This window comes from Leuresthes tenuis, unplaced genomic scaffold, assembly GCF_036924035.1.
Source record: "Leuresthes tenuis unplaced genomic scaffold, fLeuTen1.0.hap1 SCAF_13, whole genome shotgun sequence".
NCBI classification, from domain to species: domain Eukaryota; kingdom Metazoa; phylum Chordata; class Actinopteri; order Atheriniformes; family Atherinopsidae; genus Leuresthes; species Leuresthes tenuis.
This window is the reverse complement of record NW_027325367.1, coordinates 27,511,364-27,528,421: the sequence shown is the minus strand read 5'-3', so window position 1 is coordinate 27,528,421 and position 17,058 is coordinate 27,511,364.

The following is a 17,058-nucleotide window of genomic DNA, read 5'->3' as shown; positions in this document are numbered from 1 at the left end:
TTTCTCATCTCTCTAAGTATTCAATATTATCGGGTTTTTTCTGAAACTCCCGGTTAGCTTTAAAACAGATATTTCCCATACTGTCCTCTTGCAGCTAATCAATTTTTGGTGGAGTTATTGTGAGTACTATTGAATGAAACACTACTTCTGTCGCTATGTCACGAGCAACAACCAGATTCCAATGTTCACTTCAACTCAATTAGTCAGTAACACATTTTTCTGTCGTCACCAGCAGCAACATCACACACCAGCAGCTGTTTCACTCTTATACATACATAGCAAATAAAACAACACTGCAGCAAAGAAGGAAAAAAAACAATTTAACAAACAAACAATTCAACAACCAGCCCCTTTAACAAACAAAAAAATTTATTTCACAAACAAACGATTCAACAATCAGGCCATTTAACAAACAAATGATCAGACGTATAACACTAACAAAAACTAACATGGATTTAAAACTTGCGATCTTTCATCGCAAACTCTCTTAAGAAAGATTCTGTTTCTAACACGCGGCACGGAGTTATTTATTGCTGTAGTCTTCTCACACAGACTATGGACTAACCTTTTCTGACTGCATTTTTTTTGTCCTTGGTTAATCCCACCACTACACATGTTTACCAGTTAAAAGGCTAACCTTTTCTGACCGTTTCATTTGTGGGTTATCCAATACAACATACAGTTACCAGTTAAAAGGCTTTTTTCCTTTGCTTCACCTTTTCTGACTGCTATTATGTTTTCATGGGTTAATCCTATACACAGTTACCAGTTAAAAAGCTGACCTTTTCTGACTGCTTCTTTTATGGGTTAATCCAGCACAATTCACACACAGTTACAAGTTAAAAAGATGACCTTTTCTGACCGCTAATTAGGTTTTTATGGGTTAATCCTATACACAGTTACCAGTTAAAAGGATGACCTTTTCTGACTGCTTCTTTTATGGGTTAATCCAACACAACCTACACACGGTTACCAGTTAAAAGGCTTACTTTTTCTGACTGCTTCATTTGTGAGTGATCCAACATAACTTTTACACAGTTACCAGTTAAAAGGCTTCTTTACTAGGTTGCATTCGAAATAGTATATTCTTAGGAAAATAGCAACGACTCAATCTATTTAAAGGCCTCTAGTTTTCCATCAATTGCTAGTTAATTAATAAAAAATTTCCCTAATAATCACACTATTTCCAACCAACAATAGTAATACAAAGGGTTCCTTACCATAAATCCACTGGTAAGTTAAACAACGAAGAATCCAGCGAGTCTGTCCACTGATTCAAAAATAGATCCTGTCACCTTTCCTCCAGCCAGTGGCAGCCGGCCTCTATCAGAAACTGTGCTGAGAGGACTTCAGTTAGGAATCCTGGACTCCCCCGTCTACGGTTTCTGGAAGGTGGAAAGGACTTAGAATCCGGCTCGAAGGACCATTATGTTAGAAAAATTCTCTTAAAATTAGGCTCAGAGTCGCTGGATACGATAAACACAAAACATTTATTTCTTGCAAGATAGAGACAAGTCCGCACCTGTCGGGAAGATCGCTCAGAGTTGTCTCCCGACAAAATGGTGCTCCAGCTATTTATGTTGTTTATGCTTGCTGATCACACAATGTTATGAGAAAAGGCCCTTTTCTCACCATTCATTATTATGGGAAGGAACATTCAATGTTATGGGAAAAGGTGCTTCCCTCCCCATTCCTTGTTATGGGAAGGAACATAAAAGGTGCTTCTCACCAGTTAATATTATGGGAAAGACCAGAAAGTACCAGAGTCAAAACACTTTTGCTTGAATCATAGAAGAGGAAAGATGGAGGGACTCTTCTAAGCTGGTTTCAAGTATAAACTTCTTTATATTACCTTCTATGAGAAAGAACCATACTTGAATTGTCCATACAAAAACCATACAAAATTTGTTTTCTTTTAAGGAGATATTGCCATAAAATGAATTGCTTCACTCAAACCAAGTTAAAACTGCTTTGTCCTTCATATTTGTCCATGCTTAAGCTCGTTTCAAACATAAACTTATTTTTATAACCTTGTATGAGAAAGAACCACACTTATGTTTGAGCAATACACTCCTTATGAGGAGTTATGCACGATTTAGGATTTTGCTGTAAAATCAATTCCTTCACTTAAACCAAGTTAAAACTGCTTTGTCCTTCTTATTTATCCACGTCTACGCTGGTTTCAAGTATAAACTTCTTTATATTACCTTCTATGAGAAATAACCACACTTGTTCTTCTGGAATCCGAAATTCCCTTTATTTTAAGGAGATAGTCAAGATTTCAGATATTGCCATAAAATGAATTGCTTCACTCAAACCAAGTTAAAACTGCTTTGTCCTTCATATTTGTCAATGTTTAAGCTGGTTTCAAACATAAACTTCTTTTTATAACCTTGTATGAGAAAGAACCACACTTATGTTTGAGCAATACACTCCTTATGAGGAGTTATGCACGATTAAGGATTTTGCTGTAAAATTAATTCCTTCACTTAAACCAGGTTAAAACTGCTTTGTCCTTCATATTTGTCAATGTTTAAGCTGGTTTCAAGTATAAACTTCGTTTTATAACCTTGTATGAGAAAGAACCACACTTATGTTTTGAGCAATACACTCCTTATGAGGAGTTATGCACGATTCAGGATTTTGCTGTAAAATGAATTCCTTCACTTTTTTTTCCCTTGTTCTGTTCAGCATTATGGCAGCAGAATTGTGAATACCTTTTATGCCAAACAGATTTCCTTTGCCAAGGGAAGTTTTACAAATGTAAAGCTCCCCTTGATGCCCATTTATTTATTTCTGTTTACAATATATAACATGTGATAGAACTGAATCGGAACGGGGGACAAGGAAAGAAGAAGAGGAAAGAAGAGGAAACAGAACAAAAATAGAAACAAAAACCAGACAACCAGCTGCTACACCTGTAAAAAAACAAAACAGACAATAACCCATGGTCTCTGTTGCGAATCCAGCCTTAGCGCCACCAGGAACACCTGAAAGCAGACAAGCAGAGAACAAACAAACACACAAACAAACAAAAACAAGCACAAGTAGTGGCAATCGCATACAACACAACTGTGGATATAGATGACCTGAGGCGACATGGTAATACATCAACTGCTACTGGACTAATGAATGTGTGTTGTTTGTATGTGTGTGTGTGTGTGTGAGAACATGCGACACCCATGGCACAGGACCTACATGATAACCGTGCTTAGTTATGAGTGTATAAGTGTACACGGCCACAATCCACAGCCCCCCCAAGCAATCAGAAGCAGGCAGAGAGGGCCACAAGACCCAGGCCACCAGCAGGCCCCACGGAGCACAGAACCCAGGATGCCCACCGCAGGGACAACCACGCATACACCCAGTAGACAGCAGAGGAAGCCCCCGGACAGAGCCCCCATAAGCATAGGGCAGAGGCCCCCCGGGAGCCAGGGGCAACAGCCCACCGACCCCACCAGGCCCCAGCCGCCCAGACATGGGCCGTGCACCGGACCCGGGCCCCAGGAGCCCGAGCGCCCCAATACCCCCCGTTAGAGGCCCCACCCAATACCCGGGAGGGCCAAGCGCCCCAGACAGCCACACAGTGGGTCAGCGCCTGCCCAAGCGCCCCTGGCCAAGTGCCCTGGGAGTCAAGACGTGCCCACAGGTGGGTGAAGTCGAGAGCAGTGGGGAGAGGCAACGCCGCCCCCCCATTGGGAGAAGCACAGGCAGGCCAGGCGACAGCAAGTCCCAGATCCAGGCCCAATCATTACCACACATCAACACGTCCTCCCTCCCTCGACTCCACTGGGGTGTAGTGCAGCGGGCACACCAGGGGGCCAGCAGCCCCCCAGCCACCACAGACCCCTAACCAGCAGAACAATTAATTAATCCTCCTGGCCCGTCCCGCCCCAAGCAGCAACAAGGAAGCAGGGGTGTGCGAAGAAGACCCCTCCCCCCATCCTTCTGGCTCTTCAATATTTTCTAATAGTGAGCAATTAAAATTGAGGGGCAGCCAAACTTATAGAACTGGGAGCGCAGCCCTCTGGGCAGCCTACATACCCAAAGAGCCCCGCCCACCAGATGCCACTCAGTGTAACCACCCCCCAAGACCTAATGTGTGTGTGTGAGTGTGTTTGAAAAGTAGTAATGTCTAACACAGGGGCGGGGAACTGCAAAGTGCAACAAAAGGGCACCACCTACGTGGCCCCATCCACTACACACCACCGAACACACACGCCCCCAAAACCCTTCATGTGTGAGTGTGTGCTGTGTACAGGAGCCAGAAGGGAGAGGGGTATGGGGATATACACCGGGGGAGCTACTCTCCCCCAGAGAGGGCAGCCAGGGACTGGCTGCAATAGGCATCCCCGCTACCTGGGAGCCAACACAGGGCAGGAGGGCCTGATGTCCACCAGGCTCGGGGCCTGCAGCGACCATATTCCAGGAGCTACTCTACCCCCAGAAGGTACCCATCCCGCCCCACCCCACTCAACCCAACCCCACCCTGGAGGACCTCTACAAAAAACAAACAAACAACAACAAAAAACAAACAAACAAACCACCCGGTCACACCAGTCGCAGCAGCCCAGGCCTGAGACCCACCATCACCCAAGCGAAAAGCACCGCCCCCCCCCCACCGCACGCCCCAACACCCTGAAAAAAAAACAACCTTCTGCGGACACCTTGGAGCGCCCAGCCCCCAGGGCCCAGGCCCACCACCACCACGCACGCCAGAGCGGCCCGGCCACCCGGCATAGAGCCAGCAGCCACCACCTCAAGGCCCCTAAGGGACCCCGCCCCACACGGCAAGACAGCCCCACCCGCAAGCCCCCAAAACTGCCCTCCAAGCCCGACACACAGTCCCCCCCAGCAATGACCAACCCGGTCCCCACGACCCGAGAGACCACCAGACGCCCGAAGCCACACAGCCCCCCCCCAGCACACACTCAACCGCCCAGAGCGACGGGATAGCAACCCACCACCACTATATGATAAACCTAATCAGTGGGGACCAGAGAGAATGAAATTCAGCCAATTGATGTTGGGAGGCACACATTGTTTCCATGCTAATATAATCTAAAAGAACATTTCTAAACTGGTTAATACACAGATTGTTCTTCGCTTTCCAGTTCATGAGAATAGTTTTCTTTGCGATACATAACACTGTTATAATTGGCTTTGTTCTTAGACATTATAAATTCATATTCTGTATTTTACTAAATAACCTATGTTCCTAGCTGGTACTTTTCCACTCTGCTCATACTGCACAACAGATGACCTTAAATGGTCCAAGACCTTAGAATGACATAAACAACTGGGTCAGACAAAACATCTCTATTAGGGCAGATAGGTCTGGTACATTAGACACCTAAAACTGCAGTCACACATACACACACATTGTTTATCATATCCAAAGAACACAACAAGGACAGAAGCTGGCCTGATCATGCCACTCAAAACTGGCCAATTATACTCTGACAAGTGTGAATACAACTTCTGTGAGATAAAGCTGAATATAAATATGACATGTTCCCGGATAACGGGGCTCGGCCTGACGGATTTCCTGCGGGAGCTCTGGCACTCCGAGTCCAGCGCTGCAATATACTCTACTTGTGACCACTAATAAATACTGTTTTAATAAACCATTTCTCCAGCTTATTCTTGGGCTTCCAATGAAAAAATCGGGCTAACAATTGGTGCCGTGACCCGGATTGGCTGACTCTGAGACCGTGTCCGATCGAGAACTTCCAGAGCTGGTTGGAGGGGACCCTTCTTCAGACAATTCAAGGCGCCTAAAACACAAGGTGAGCAGAAAACCTCTTGTATCAGGATATGTGAAATTTCTGCACATTGGTCATTCTAAACTAAATTGTCTGAATTAGGATGTCCTCCGATCACTAAATCAAAAGCACAAAATTTGTGTCTACAGGTTTACTAGGTGGTCACATGTAAAGTATAAACACATAGTCTCACATAGGGAGAGTCATATGTGTCCTAGTTTAGTACAATTTGGCCAAATAAAAGACGGGGGTCTGTTAGTCCGCAATTGGCGGCGCGAGTAATGTCTGTGCAATTGGCACTTGGACCGTAAAATCCACAATCGGCGGTGGGTCTACATTACTGCACAACAGGCGACGTGAGTAATTTCTGTGCACAAGGGCGCTTAGACCTTTATCTGCAATCGGCGGTGGGTCTTTATTACTTCACAATAGGCAGAGTAAGTAATCTTTGTGCAATTGGCACTTGGACTGTAAAATCTGCAATCGGCGGTGTGTCTGTTATTAGTACGCATTTGGTGCTTGGACTGTAAAATCCACAATCGGCGGTATGTCTGTTTTTTTGTTTTTTTTTTCTCTTCCACAAGCGGCGGTGGTTCTGCAGTTGTTGTGAACAGGCGATACACTAAGTGTTTATCTCTGCATAAGGACACAGGGCTAAGTTGGTTATTTTTCATGAAAATGTGGGGTGGTTTGCTATTTGGTTGATATTTTACTGTGTTAGTGGAAGTGTATCTAGCAATAGAGACTGCTGGAGAATTCCTACACTGACACAGATCTAAAGTAGTTCTGTAAAAGGGGGCATTGGACTAGAAAATAAAGGGGAATTTAGTTAGGGTGTTACAGAGTTTGGTGAATTAAAACGAGTGAAGAGACTGGGAGAGCCCCAGGCGATCAAGCGCACAGAGTAAAAGATTCTGTGTAGAAGCTTCTTGGTCAGGTCCAACACTCGGGCATTGCACCATTCACCCATTCTGATTAACACGTGAAATACCTGAATATGTCACAAACCTTTGTTGATAAGTGGAAAACATGTAAACCCGGCTCATTGGGGTCGGTATTATTTGAGACGTTGACGAGATGGCAGAAAAAAGTTCCAAGAGAAGACGAAAAAAGAGAGACAGATAGATTTGTAAATTGGACGAGAGAAATGCAAGGGAAAGGAATGTTTGGAGGGTTTGAAAGTGCGCCACCGCAACTGAGTGATTTCTCTATGTTTTCAAAACAAGCAACAGGCAGTAGGAATCAAGCAACAGCAAAGCTAAAAGAGGCAGGTTTATTGCAGAGAGCAAGGGCAGAAAAAGACGGAAAAAAAAGCAGTAACATTTCTTGCAGACTGTCAGTATTTTTTTTGGAGAAGTTAAATTCTCTATTCAGACGCAGTCCTCTGCACCTCTACCACAGCACGTGCCAGACACAACGTCATCTTTTCCAGGGACACATCCTACTACACTAGCAGATAAGACACATCTTCCTAACATCACACTCAATAACAGAAGCATGCCATTTAGCAAAATAAAAAAATGACCATTTATACAGATTCAGCATAAACAGCTTAGGCTGTACATGTGGACATGTGTAATTGGAAAAGAAAAGGTTAGATATCCTTAGCTTTGTCATAAATGCTCTCACCCTAAGATTATCTCATCCCAACCCTGCTTCCTTCTTCCCCCATTCAGCCCTGAGAGTGAGGACAGATTCTGATTGATCATGGGCCTGTACTTAAAGAGTACCAGAGTTACATATAGTTATTTAGTAAAAAAATTTACAATGATAATGGAAGTTTTTACTAGAGCATTTATCATCAATTCAATAATTAATTTATTTTCAAATAAATTTGAATGGGAGAAATACCACATTGAATGGACAATCTGAAAACCGCTTTTCAATGCAAGTATTACAGTGAAGAGATAAGAAGCAATACAATGTCCAAAATAAATCCAGGAAGAACAGACTGTTTAAAACTAAACATTAGAACCAGTTTGTTGTTGAATTAAGATTTAACAGCTCTCTTAAAAAGTCAGTCAAACAAACATAGCATTTAAATCTTTGATCCTTTAATTGAAAAACTGCCTGAACAAAAGATGTTCTACAAATTGAGACTTTATGATTTCCACCTGAAGCAGGTCTGAGACCGGACAGTCAGACCATATGACATATTAGAAAATATCGGGATTTAACAGCAAGGTCAGGCAGATAGGTGTCAGACAGTTTCTTACCATCTTAAAGCATTAAAGGTTAGCCTTTATTGTGTTAGAGATCACAGTAACATGACTTAAAATTTAGCTGATCTAAATACTTCTCCTCTGCTTATTTTCACCAATTCTGAGTTAATATTTATCATCAGTATTTATAATTGATCTCATTAAACCATTTAACTATTTAACTGCAGCAGATCTATGAATCAATGGATCTGTTATCTTAACAGAGCAGCAACGTGCTTTATATAAAGGTTTAAAGTGAGTTAGATTATTAGGAAATTAACAAAAACACGGCAATAAAAGGCACAACGAGAGTCAGATATCACCAATGAGTTTCTTGAAGAAGAAACCTCTAAAAGAAATTTAAAGACAGCTGCAGTAAGTCTGAGTCATAACAAGTCAAGTCAAGGTTTGTTTTCATGGCACATTTAAAAACAGCCACAGCAACCAGAGAGCTGTACAGCTGAACACTATATTAATACTATTAGCAAATTCTAACCCTGCAGATAAATATGAATTAATCTAACAATAAACATTGAATAATTTAGTGAAATAAAAACAGTGTTTACAGTTAAAAACATGCCTCTAAACCAGACATGTGTCACTGGAAAAGGAAAGGCTTTGTGACCTCAGCAGGCACCCCGGTTAAACACTTGAATCAATTACTCGAACTATATTATGCCATACTTGAACCAAAACAAGTTGCTAGAGTCGAGTGCAGAGGACATCAAAAGGGAGATGGGAGAGTAGCGAGAGGCAACAATGCGGCAGATAAGGCAGCAAAAACAAAAGCAGGGTATACTGCATTTAACCAGATGTCTCAGAAAACATTGGAGGAAAAATCACAACGAGAATTATTTTTAGAAAACATTAAAGAACTTCACAAAGCAGCGGCACCATCTGAAAAGCAAGCATGGAATGAAAAAAAAAAGATTCCACAGGACGCTGCTGGAATCATAAAGGCAAAATAGTAGCTCCAACGAGACTACTAAATTTGCTATGTCAAGAAGCACACAGTAGAGCTCACTGTGCTAGCTCAAAAGTAACAGCGCTCATTTCACAACACTGGTGGCACCCCCACCTAAAAGACACAATAAAATATTTTGTGCAATCTTGTGAAATTTGCAAGCTGTTCAATCTCAAAGCAGGACTAGGTAGTTTCCCAGTACCTGATGCCCCTTGGAAACAGATAGTAATTGAGTTTCCTGACATGGGAGCAGCGAACAGGACTGAAGGTAAACTATTTCTTCTAGTGTGTGTAGCTCCCTTTTCTAGATGGATAGAAGCCACACCTACTAAAACCGAAAAAGGAAAATAAGTCATTAAATGGCTTACAAGAGACATAGCATTTAAATCTTTGATCCTTTAATTGAAAAACTGCCTGAACAAAAGATGTTCTACAAATTGAGACTTTATGATTTCCACCTGAAGCAGGTCTGAGACCGGACAGTCAGACCATATGACATATTAGAAAATATCGGGATTTAACAGCAAGGTCAGGCAGATAGGTGTCAGACAGTTTCTTACCATCTTAAAGCATTAAAGGTTAGCCTTTATTGTGTTAGAGATCACAGTAACATGACTTAAAATTTAGCTGATCTAAATACTTCTCCTCTGCTTATTTTCACCAATTCTGAGTTAATATTTATAATCAGTATTTATAATTGATCTCATTAAACCATTTAACTATTTAACTGCAGCAGATCTATGAATCAATGGATCTGTTATCTTAACAGAGCAGCAATGTGCTCTATATAAAGGTTTAAAGTGAGTTAGATTATTAGGAAATTAACAAAAACACGGCAATAAAAGGCACAACGAGAGTCAGTTATCACCAATGAGTTTCTTGAAGAAGAAAACTCTAAAAGAAATTTAAAGACAGCTGCAGTAAGTCTGAGTCATAACAAGTCAAGTCAAGTCAAGGTTTGTTTTCATGGCACATTTAAAAACAGCCACAACAACCAGAGAGCTGTACAGCTGAACACTATATTAATACTATTAGCAAATTCTAACCCTGCAGATAAATATTAATTAATCTAACAATAAACATTGAATAAATTAGTGAAATAAAAACAGTGTTTACAGTTAAAGACATGCCTCTAAACCAGACATGTGTCACTGGAAAAGGAAAGGCTTTGTGACCTCAGCAGGCACCCCGGTTAAACACTTGAATCAATTACTCGAACTATATTATGCCATACTTGAACCAAAACAAGTTGCTAGTGTCGAGTGCAGAGGACATCAAAAGGGAGATGGGAGAGTAGCTAGAGGCAACAATGCGGCAGATAAGGCAGCAAAAACAAAAGCAGGGTATACTGCATTTAACCAGATGTCTCAGAAAACATTGTCAGATATCACCAATGAGTTTCTTGAAGAAGAAACCTCTAAAAGAAATTTAAAGACAGCTGCAGTAAGTCTGAGTCATAACAAGTCAAGTCAAGGTTTGTTTTCATGGCACATTTAAAAACAGCCACAACAACCAGAGAGCTGTACAGCTGAACACTATATTAATACTATTAGCAAATTCTAACCCTGCAGATAAATATTAATTAATCTAACAATAAACATTGAATAAATTAGTGAAATAAAAACAGTGTTTACAGTTAAAGACATGCCTCTAAACCAGACATGTGTCACTGGAAAAGGAAAGGCTTTGTGACCTCAGCAGGCACCCCGGTTAAACACTTGAATCAATTACTCGAACTATATTATGCCATACTTGAACCAAAACAAGTTGCTAGTGTCGAGTGCAGAGGACATCAAAAAGGAGATGGGAGAGTAGCTAGAGGCAACAATGCGGCAGATAAGGCAGCAAAAACAAAAGCAGGGTATACTGCATTTAACCAGATGTCTCAGAAAACATTGGAGGAAAATCACAACGAAAATTATGTTTAGAAAACATTAAAGAACTTCACAAAGCAGCGGCACCATCTGAAAAGCAAGCATGGAACGAAAAAAAAAAGATTCCACAGGACGCTGCTGGAATCATAAAGGCAAAATAGTAGCTCCAACTGGACTACTAAATTTGCTATGTCAAGAAGCACACAGTAGAGCTCACTGTGCTAGCTCAAAAGTAACAGCGCTCATTTCACAACACTGGTGGCACCCCCACCTAAAAGACACAATAAAATATTTTGTGCAATCTTGTGAAATTTGCAAGCTGTTCAATCTCAAAGCAGGACTAGGTAGTTTCCCAGTACCTGATGCCCCTTGGAAACAGATAGTAATTGAGTTTACTGACATGGGAGCAGCGAACAGGACTGAAGGTAAACTATTTATTCTAGTGTGTGTAGCTCCCTTTTCTAGATGGATAGAAGCCACACCTACTAAAACCGAAAAAGGAAAAGAAGTCATTAAATGGCTTACAAGAGACATAGCATTTAAATCTTTGATCCTTTAATTGAAAAACTGCCTGAACAAAAGATGTTCTACAAATTGAGACTTTATGATTTCCACCTGAAGCAGGTCTGAGACCGTACAGTCAGACCATATGACATATTAGAAAATATCGGGATTTAACAGACTATGGTTCTCAGCCGGAAAAGGGTGGAATGCGCTCTCCGGGTCGGGAATGAGATCCTTCCCCAAGTGGAGGAGTTCAAGTATCTCGGGGTCTTGTTCACGAGTGAGGGACGAATGGAGCGGGAGATTGACGGGCGGATCGGTGCGGCGTCTGCAGTGTTGCGGGCTCTGCACCGACCCGTCGTTGTGAAGAGGGAGCTGAGCCAGAAGGCGAAGCTCTCTACTTACTGGTCAATCTACGTTCCCATCCTCACCTATGGTCACGAGTTGTGGGTAGTGACCGAAAGAACAAGATCGCGAATACAAGCGGCCGAAATGGGTTTCCTCCGCAGGGTGTCTGGGCTCTCCCTTAGAGATAGGGTGAGAAGCTCAGTCATCCGGGAGGGGCTCGGAGTAGAACCGCTGCTCCTCCGCATTGAGAGGAGTCAGATGAGGTGGCTCGGGCATCTGGTTAGGATGCCCCCTGGGCGCCTCCCCGGGGAGGTGTTCCGGGCACGTCCCACTGGGAGGAGACCCCGGGGAAGACCCAGGACACGCTGGAGAGACTATGTCTCTCGGCTGGCCTGGGAACGCCTCGGGGTCCCCCCGGAAGAGCTGGAGGAAGTGGCCGGGGACAGAGACGTCTGGGTTTCTCTGCTCAAGCTGCTGCCCCCGCGACCCGACCCCCGGATAAGCGGCAGATGATGGATGGATGGATGGGATTTAACAGCAAGGTCAGGCAGATAGGTGTCAGACAGTTTCTTACCATCTTAAAGCATTAAAGGTTAGCCTTTATTGTGTTAGAGATCACAGTAACATGACTTAAAATTTAGCTGATCTAAATACTTCTCCTCTGCTTATTTTCACCAATTCTGAGTTAATATTTATCATCAGTATTTATAATTGATCTCATTAAACCATTTAACTATTTAACTGCAGCAGATCTATGAATCAATGGATCTGTTATCTTAACAGAGCAGCAACGTGCTTTATATAAAGGTTTAAAGTGAGTTAGATTATTAGGAAATTAACAAAAACACGGCAATAAAAGGCACAACGAGAGTCAGATATCACCAATGAGTTTCTTGAAGAAGAAACCTCTAAAAGAAATTTAAAGACAGCTGCAGTAAGTCTGAGTCATAACAAGTCAAGTCAAGTCAGCTGAACACTATATTAATACTATTAGCAAATTCTAACCCTGCAGATAAATATGAATAATCTAACAATAAACATTGAATAAATTAGTGAAATAAAAACAGTGTTTACAGTTAAAGACATGCCTCTAAACCAGACATGTGTCACTGGAAAAGGAAAGGCTTTGTGACCTCAGCAGGCACCCCGGTTAAACACTTGAATCAATTACTCGAACTATATTATGCCATACTTGAACCAAAACAAGTTGCTAGAGTCGAGTATAATTGGCTTTGTTCTTAGAAATTATAAATTCATTTTCTGTATTTTACTAAATAACCTATGTTCCTAGCTGGTACTTTTCCACTCTGCTCATACTGCACAACAGATGACCTTAAATGGTCCAAGACCTTAGAATGACATAAACAACTGGGTCAGACAAAACATCTCTATTAGGGCAGATAGGTCTGGTACATTAGACACCTAAAACAGCACTCACACATACACACACATTGTTTATCACATCCAAAGAACACAACAAGGACAGCAGCTGGCCTGATCATGCCACTCAAAACTGGCCAATTATACTCTGACAAGAAATATGACATGTTTCCGGATAACGGGGCTCGGCCTGACGGATTTCCTGCGGGAGCTCTGGCACTCCGAGTCCAGCGCTGCAATATACTCTACTTGTGACCACTAATAAATACTTTTTTAATAAACGATTTCTCCAGCTTATTCTTGGGCTTCCAATGAAAAAATCGGGCTAACAACACTGTGAGGACCATGTGTGCTGAGTTCATTTCCATGTTGATGTTGTCTAAGTCACCCAGTATGCACAGTGTGGGGCATGCAGGAATGCTACACTTTAGCCATGTTGAAAGGTCCGTACAGACTTCAAACCAGAACTTCTGGACAGGCGCACAAAACCACAAAGCGTGTGCATAATCATCAGGTGAGTTATCTGTGCAATGTGAGCAGATGTTTGAGTGTGTTAGACCCATCCTGAACATCCTTTGTCCTGTATAGTGTGTTCTATGAAGAATTTTGTATTGTATAAGCTGTAAATTAGGATTTCGAGTCATTCTAAAGGTGTTCAAACATGTTTGTGGCCAGAAGCTATGACTAGAACTAATATATAAATCTCATGAGGATGGTAGAGACATTGTGTCATCTATCTTAGATAATAATTTATATATTTTTGATAGTAGTTTTGGGATGCAGATGCTTAGAAACTCTGCTACCCTAATCGGGAGTTGTAAGTCTGGTTGGTGGAAGATATATTTCTTTGTTATTATAGACTTAAGTTGTTGATATTCTAGGAAATTATTGCTGCCTATCTCATGTTGTGATATGAGCTCATCAAATGAAATAAATGTTCCATTTTGGATTATATGTTCCATATGTTTGATTTCTTTGATCTTCCACAGAGTAAAGTTTAGCATTTTTTTGTTTTGCAGGATGTCAGGATTGTTCCAGATGGGTGTAAGCTTACACGGGACATATGAAGACTTTGTTATTTTAAGAAATTCCCACCATCAATGGTGCATCTATTGGGCTAGGTGCAAACTATGTTTTATATATACTGTAACCTATTGGCTAAGGAATAGTGCTGAAAATGAGGTAAATCTAATCCACCACTTTCCTTGGTTTTCTGTAGCGTTTTTAAACTAATACGTGGTGGTTTGTTTTTCCACAGAAATTTGGAGATGCATGAATCTAGTGACTTAAACCAAGTAGCAGATGGTTTTATGGGGATCATTGAGAACAAATAGTTAACTTTTGATAGTATCATCATTTTAATGGTTGTAACTCTCCCCATAAGTGATATAGGTAAGGACTTCCAACGAGAGAGATCGTCCTCTACTGTCTTTAATAATTGCACATAATTTAGCTTTGTTAGCTCTGAGAGCCTGGAGGAAATGTTTATGCCTAAATATCTAATATTTCCTGACTGTAAAGTGATCGCAGGTATATTCTGGACCCTACAGTTAATGGGCATAACTGTGGTCTTAGACCAATTGATAGAGTAGTCAGAAAGTGCTGAGTATTTATTTATGAGTGTGATCGTGTGAGTGAGAGACGTCTGTGAGTTCTGGAGGAAAAGTAATACATCATCAGCATAAAGACTTATTTTATGCTCAATATTTTGGGGTTGGATGCCTTTAATATTTCTATCTTGTCTGATAGCAGCTGCTAAAGGTTCGATGAAAATAGCAAAAAGTGAGGGAGAAAGTGGGCAACCCTGTCTTGTACCTCTCTGCAGACTGAAGCTTGGAGAAGTTTGATCATTAGTCCTGACACTTGCATTTGGGGAGCTATATAATATCCTTATCCAGTTGATGAAGTGTGACCCAAACCCGAATTTGTTTAATGCTGCAAATAAAAATGTCCAGTTCACTCGATCAAATACTTTTTCTGCATCTAGAGAGACTATTGTGGTTTCCAGGTTGTTGACGGTAGAATAGTCTATGATCTATGAAACTGATCTATGTTACTGTCTGATGGATCATTTTGTGATGAATATAAGGTTTTATAGAAGTCCCTAAAAGCATTGTTGATTTCATGGGTGACATTTCCTTTTCAGTCTTGGTGGAATGAACTCTTCAAATCAGCTTTTCATTCAGTTGGGGTGGAGCGCTTAGCTTCGCCGTCCACCCTTTTGTACACATGTGGATAAAAGAGAGTGATGCGAGTCCCTCTTTGTGATTCTGCCATCTGCGGAAGTATTGTTAGGAATAAAGGAACAGGATAAAGTTCCAAACATTTTAATTGTTCAGCAATGCCTTGTAGATGTAATTTATCCAATAAACATTTTTTTTTATTGTTGCCCACCAGAAAAGAAAAGATTCAAAGTCTGTAGTTACTTGATTTCTAGCTTTAAATTCATCTGGGACTCAGAATTCCAATGCTATCCAGGTACACTCTGTTGTCAAATGAACCTCCAGACACAGTTAAATGCTTGAGACATTGCAGCTTCTCACCCAAGGCCTTAAAGTCCCCCTCAGGGAACAGACGGAAAGGCATCAGTAGTTGGGCTATTGTGCAGCTGCCAGTTAGGCAGAAGGACGGACCTCAGTTTCATATCCTCACACAGCCACCAGAGGTCTGCTCTCATGGAAGTTTGGTTCCGAAACCAAGATGCTGAGTAGTTACCTGCGTCCTGAGTGACAATAGATGGATTCTTGACAATTATGTGACATGAGTGTACCCACATTCTTACCTGTACCCCTGTGGATGAAACATATATAAATTACCCGTATAAGCCAACGCTGAGGGCAGTTGTCTATTTTCTTAACTGCTGGGAACAACAAAGAGAGAGTTTTACATTGCTCTGTGTTAGGTACAAAAGATTCATTATGCAATTGTAATGCAATTGTAATGCTTCATTTCTAAATTTATATTCTGGCTTTAGCACATTCAATACAATTAGATTGGATATTTTGTCAATCTGTATACATTCTAACAAAATTCCAACTGATACACAGGCGATTCTTCAGAAATCTTGTATTAACATACATTTCACATATGTACTTTTCAGAATACACATGGGCTTTTTGGTTGTCTTTACATAAAATAATTGAGCATAAGTCAATGTCAGCCACCCCATCTATTCCTGCAACAAAAAAATAGGTTGACAAGTTGTCTGTTGGACCTGAGGGACCTCCTATCTCTGTGGTCAGTCTGTGTCCGTGTGATTCATTGTAGTGCATTATCTTTTAGTTTTTTATTAATCTGTGCTTAATCCCATAGAATTAGGAATACGATAATAAGAATAATGATTAACAATACACAACTGGTTCCTTTTAACCTACAAATCCTGGTAATTTAAATGGATGCCACGGCTGCTGTCTGTCTATCCCTGTCTTATTTTAGCCACACCCTATGTTCTCGTTTTAGCCGTTGTTTTCTTCACTGAGGTTGAGACGAACCCCCTCCTGTTGAGAGAATTCCCCTTTGTAGTCAGACTTATGCCTCAGAGAACGGTGGTGGGTAACTAATCTTTCCCTACTTCTGCAGGTCGTGGCCTTACTAGTTTACAATGTGATAAGTGCATCCAGGATATATTAGTTTAGCTGCTGTGGTTTCTGTAAGCAGTACCTGATATGGACCTTCCCACCTTGGGCTGGAGCAGTTATCTTTCTTTATCACTTTGATGAGGATCCAGTCTCCAGGTTTTAGAGATTCCTCCAAAGGGTCACCTGGAACAGACACTAGACAGAAGAGATCTCTCTACTTGTTAACATTTTAACCATGTATCCTGCTAAGGTTTCTTCTCTTTCTTCATCATGTCCGGTGAATAGTTTTAACTGTGGTTGTAAAAATGGTCATACATTATACATTATCTCAAATGGAGTTAATCCTGTGCTAGTTAGAGTAATATGCATGTTTAGGACTACTAGTGGTAAACAGTAAACCCAATTCTTCCCAGTCTCTTCAGTCTTGACCTAATTATTCAATTG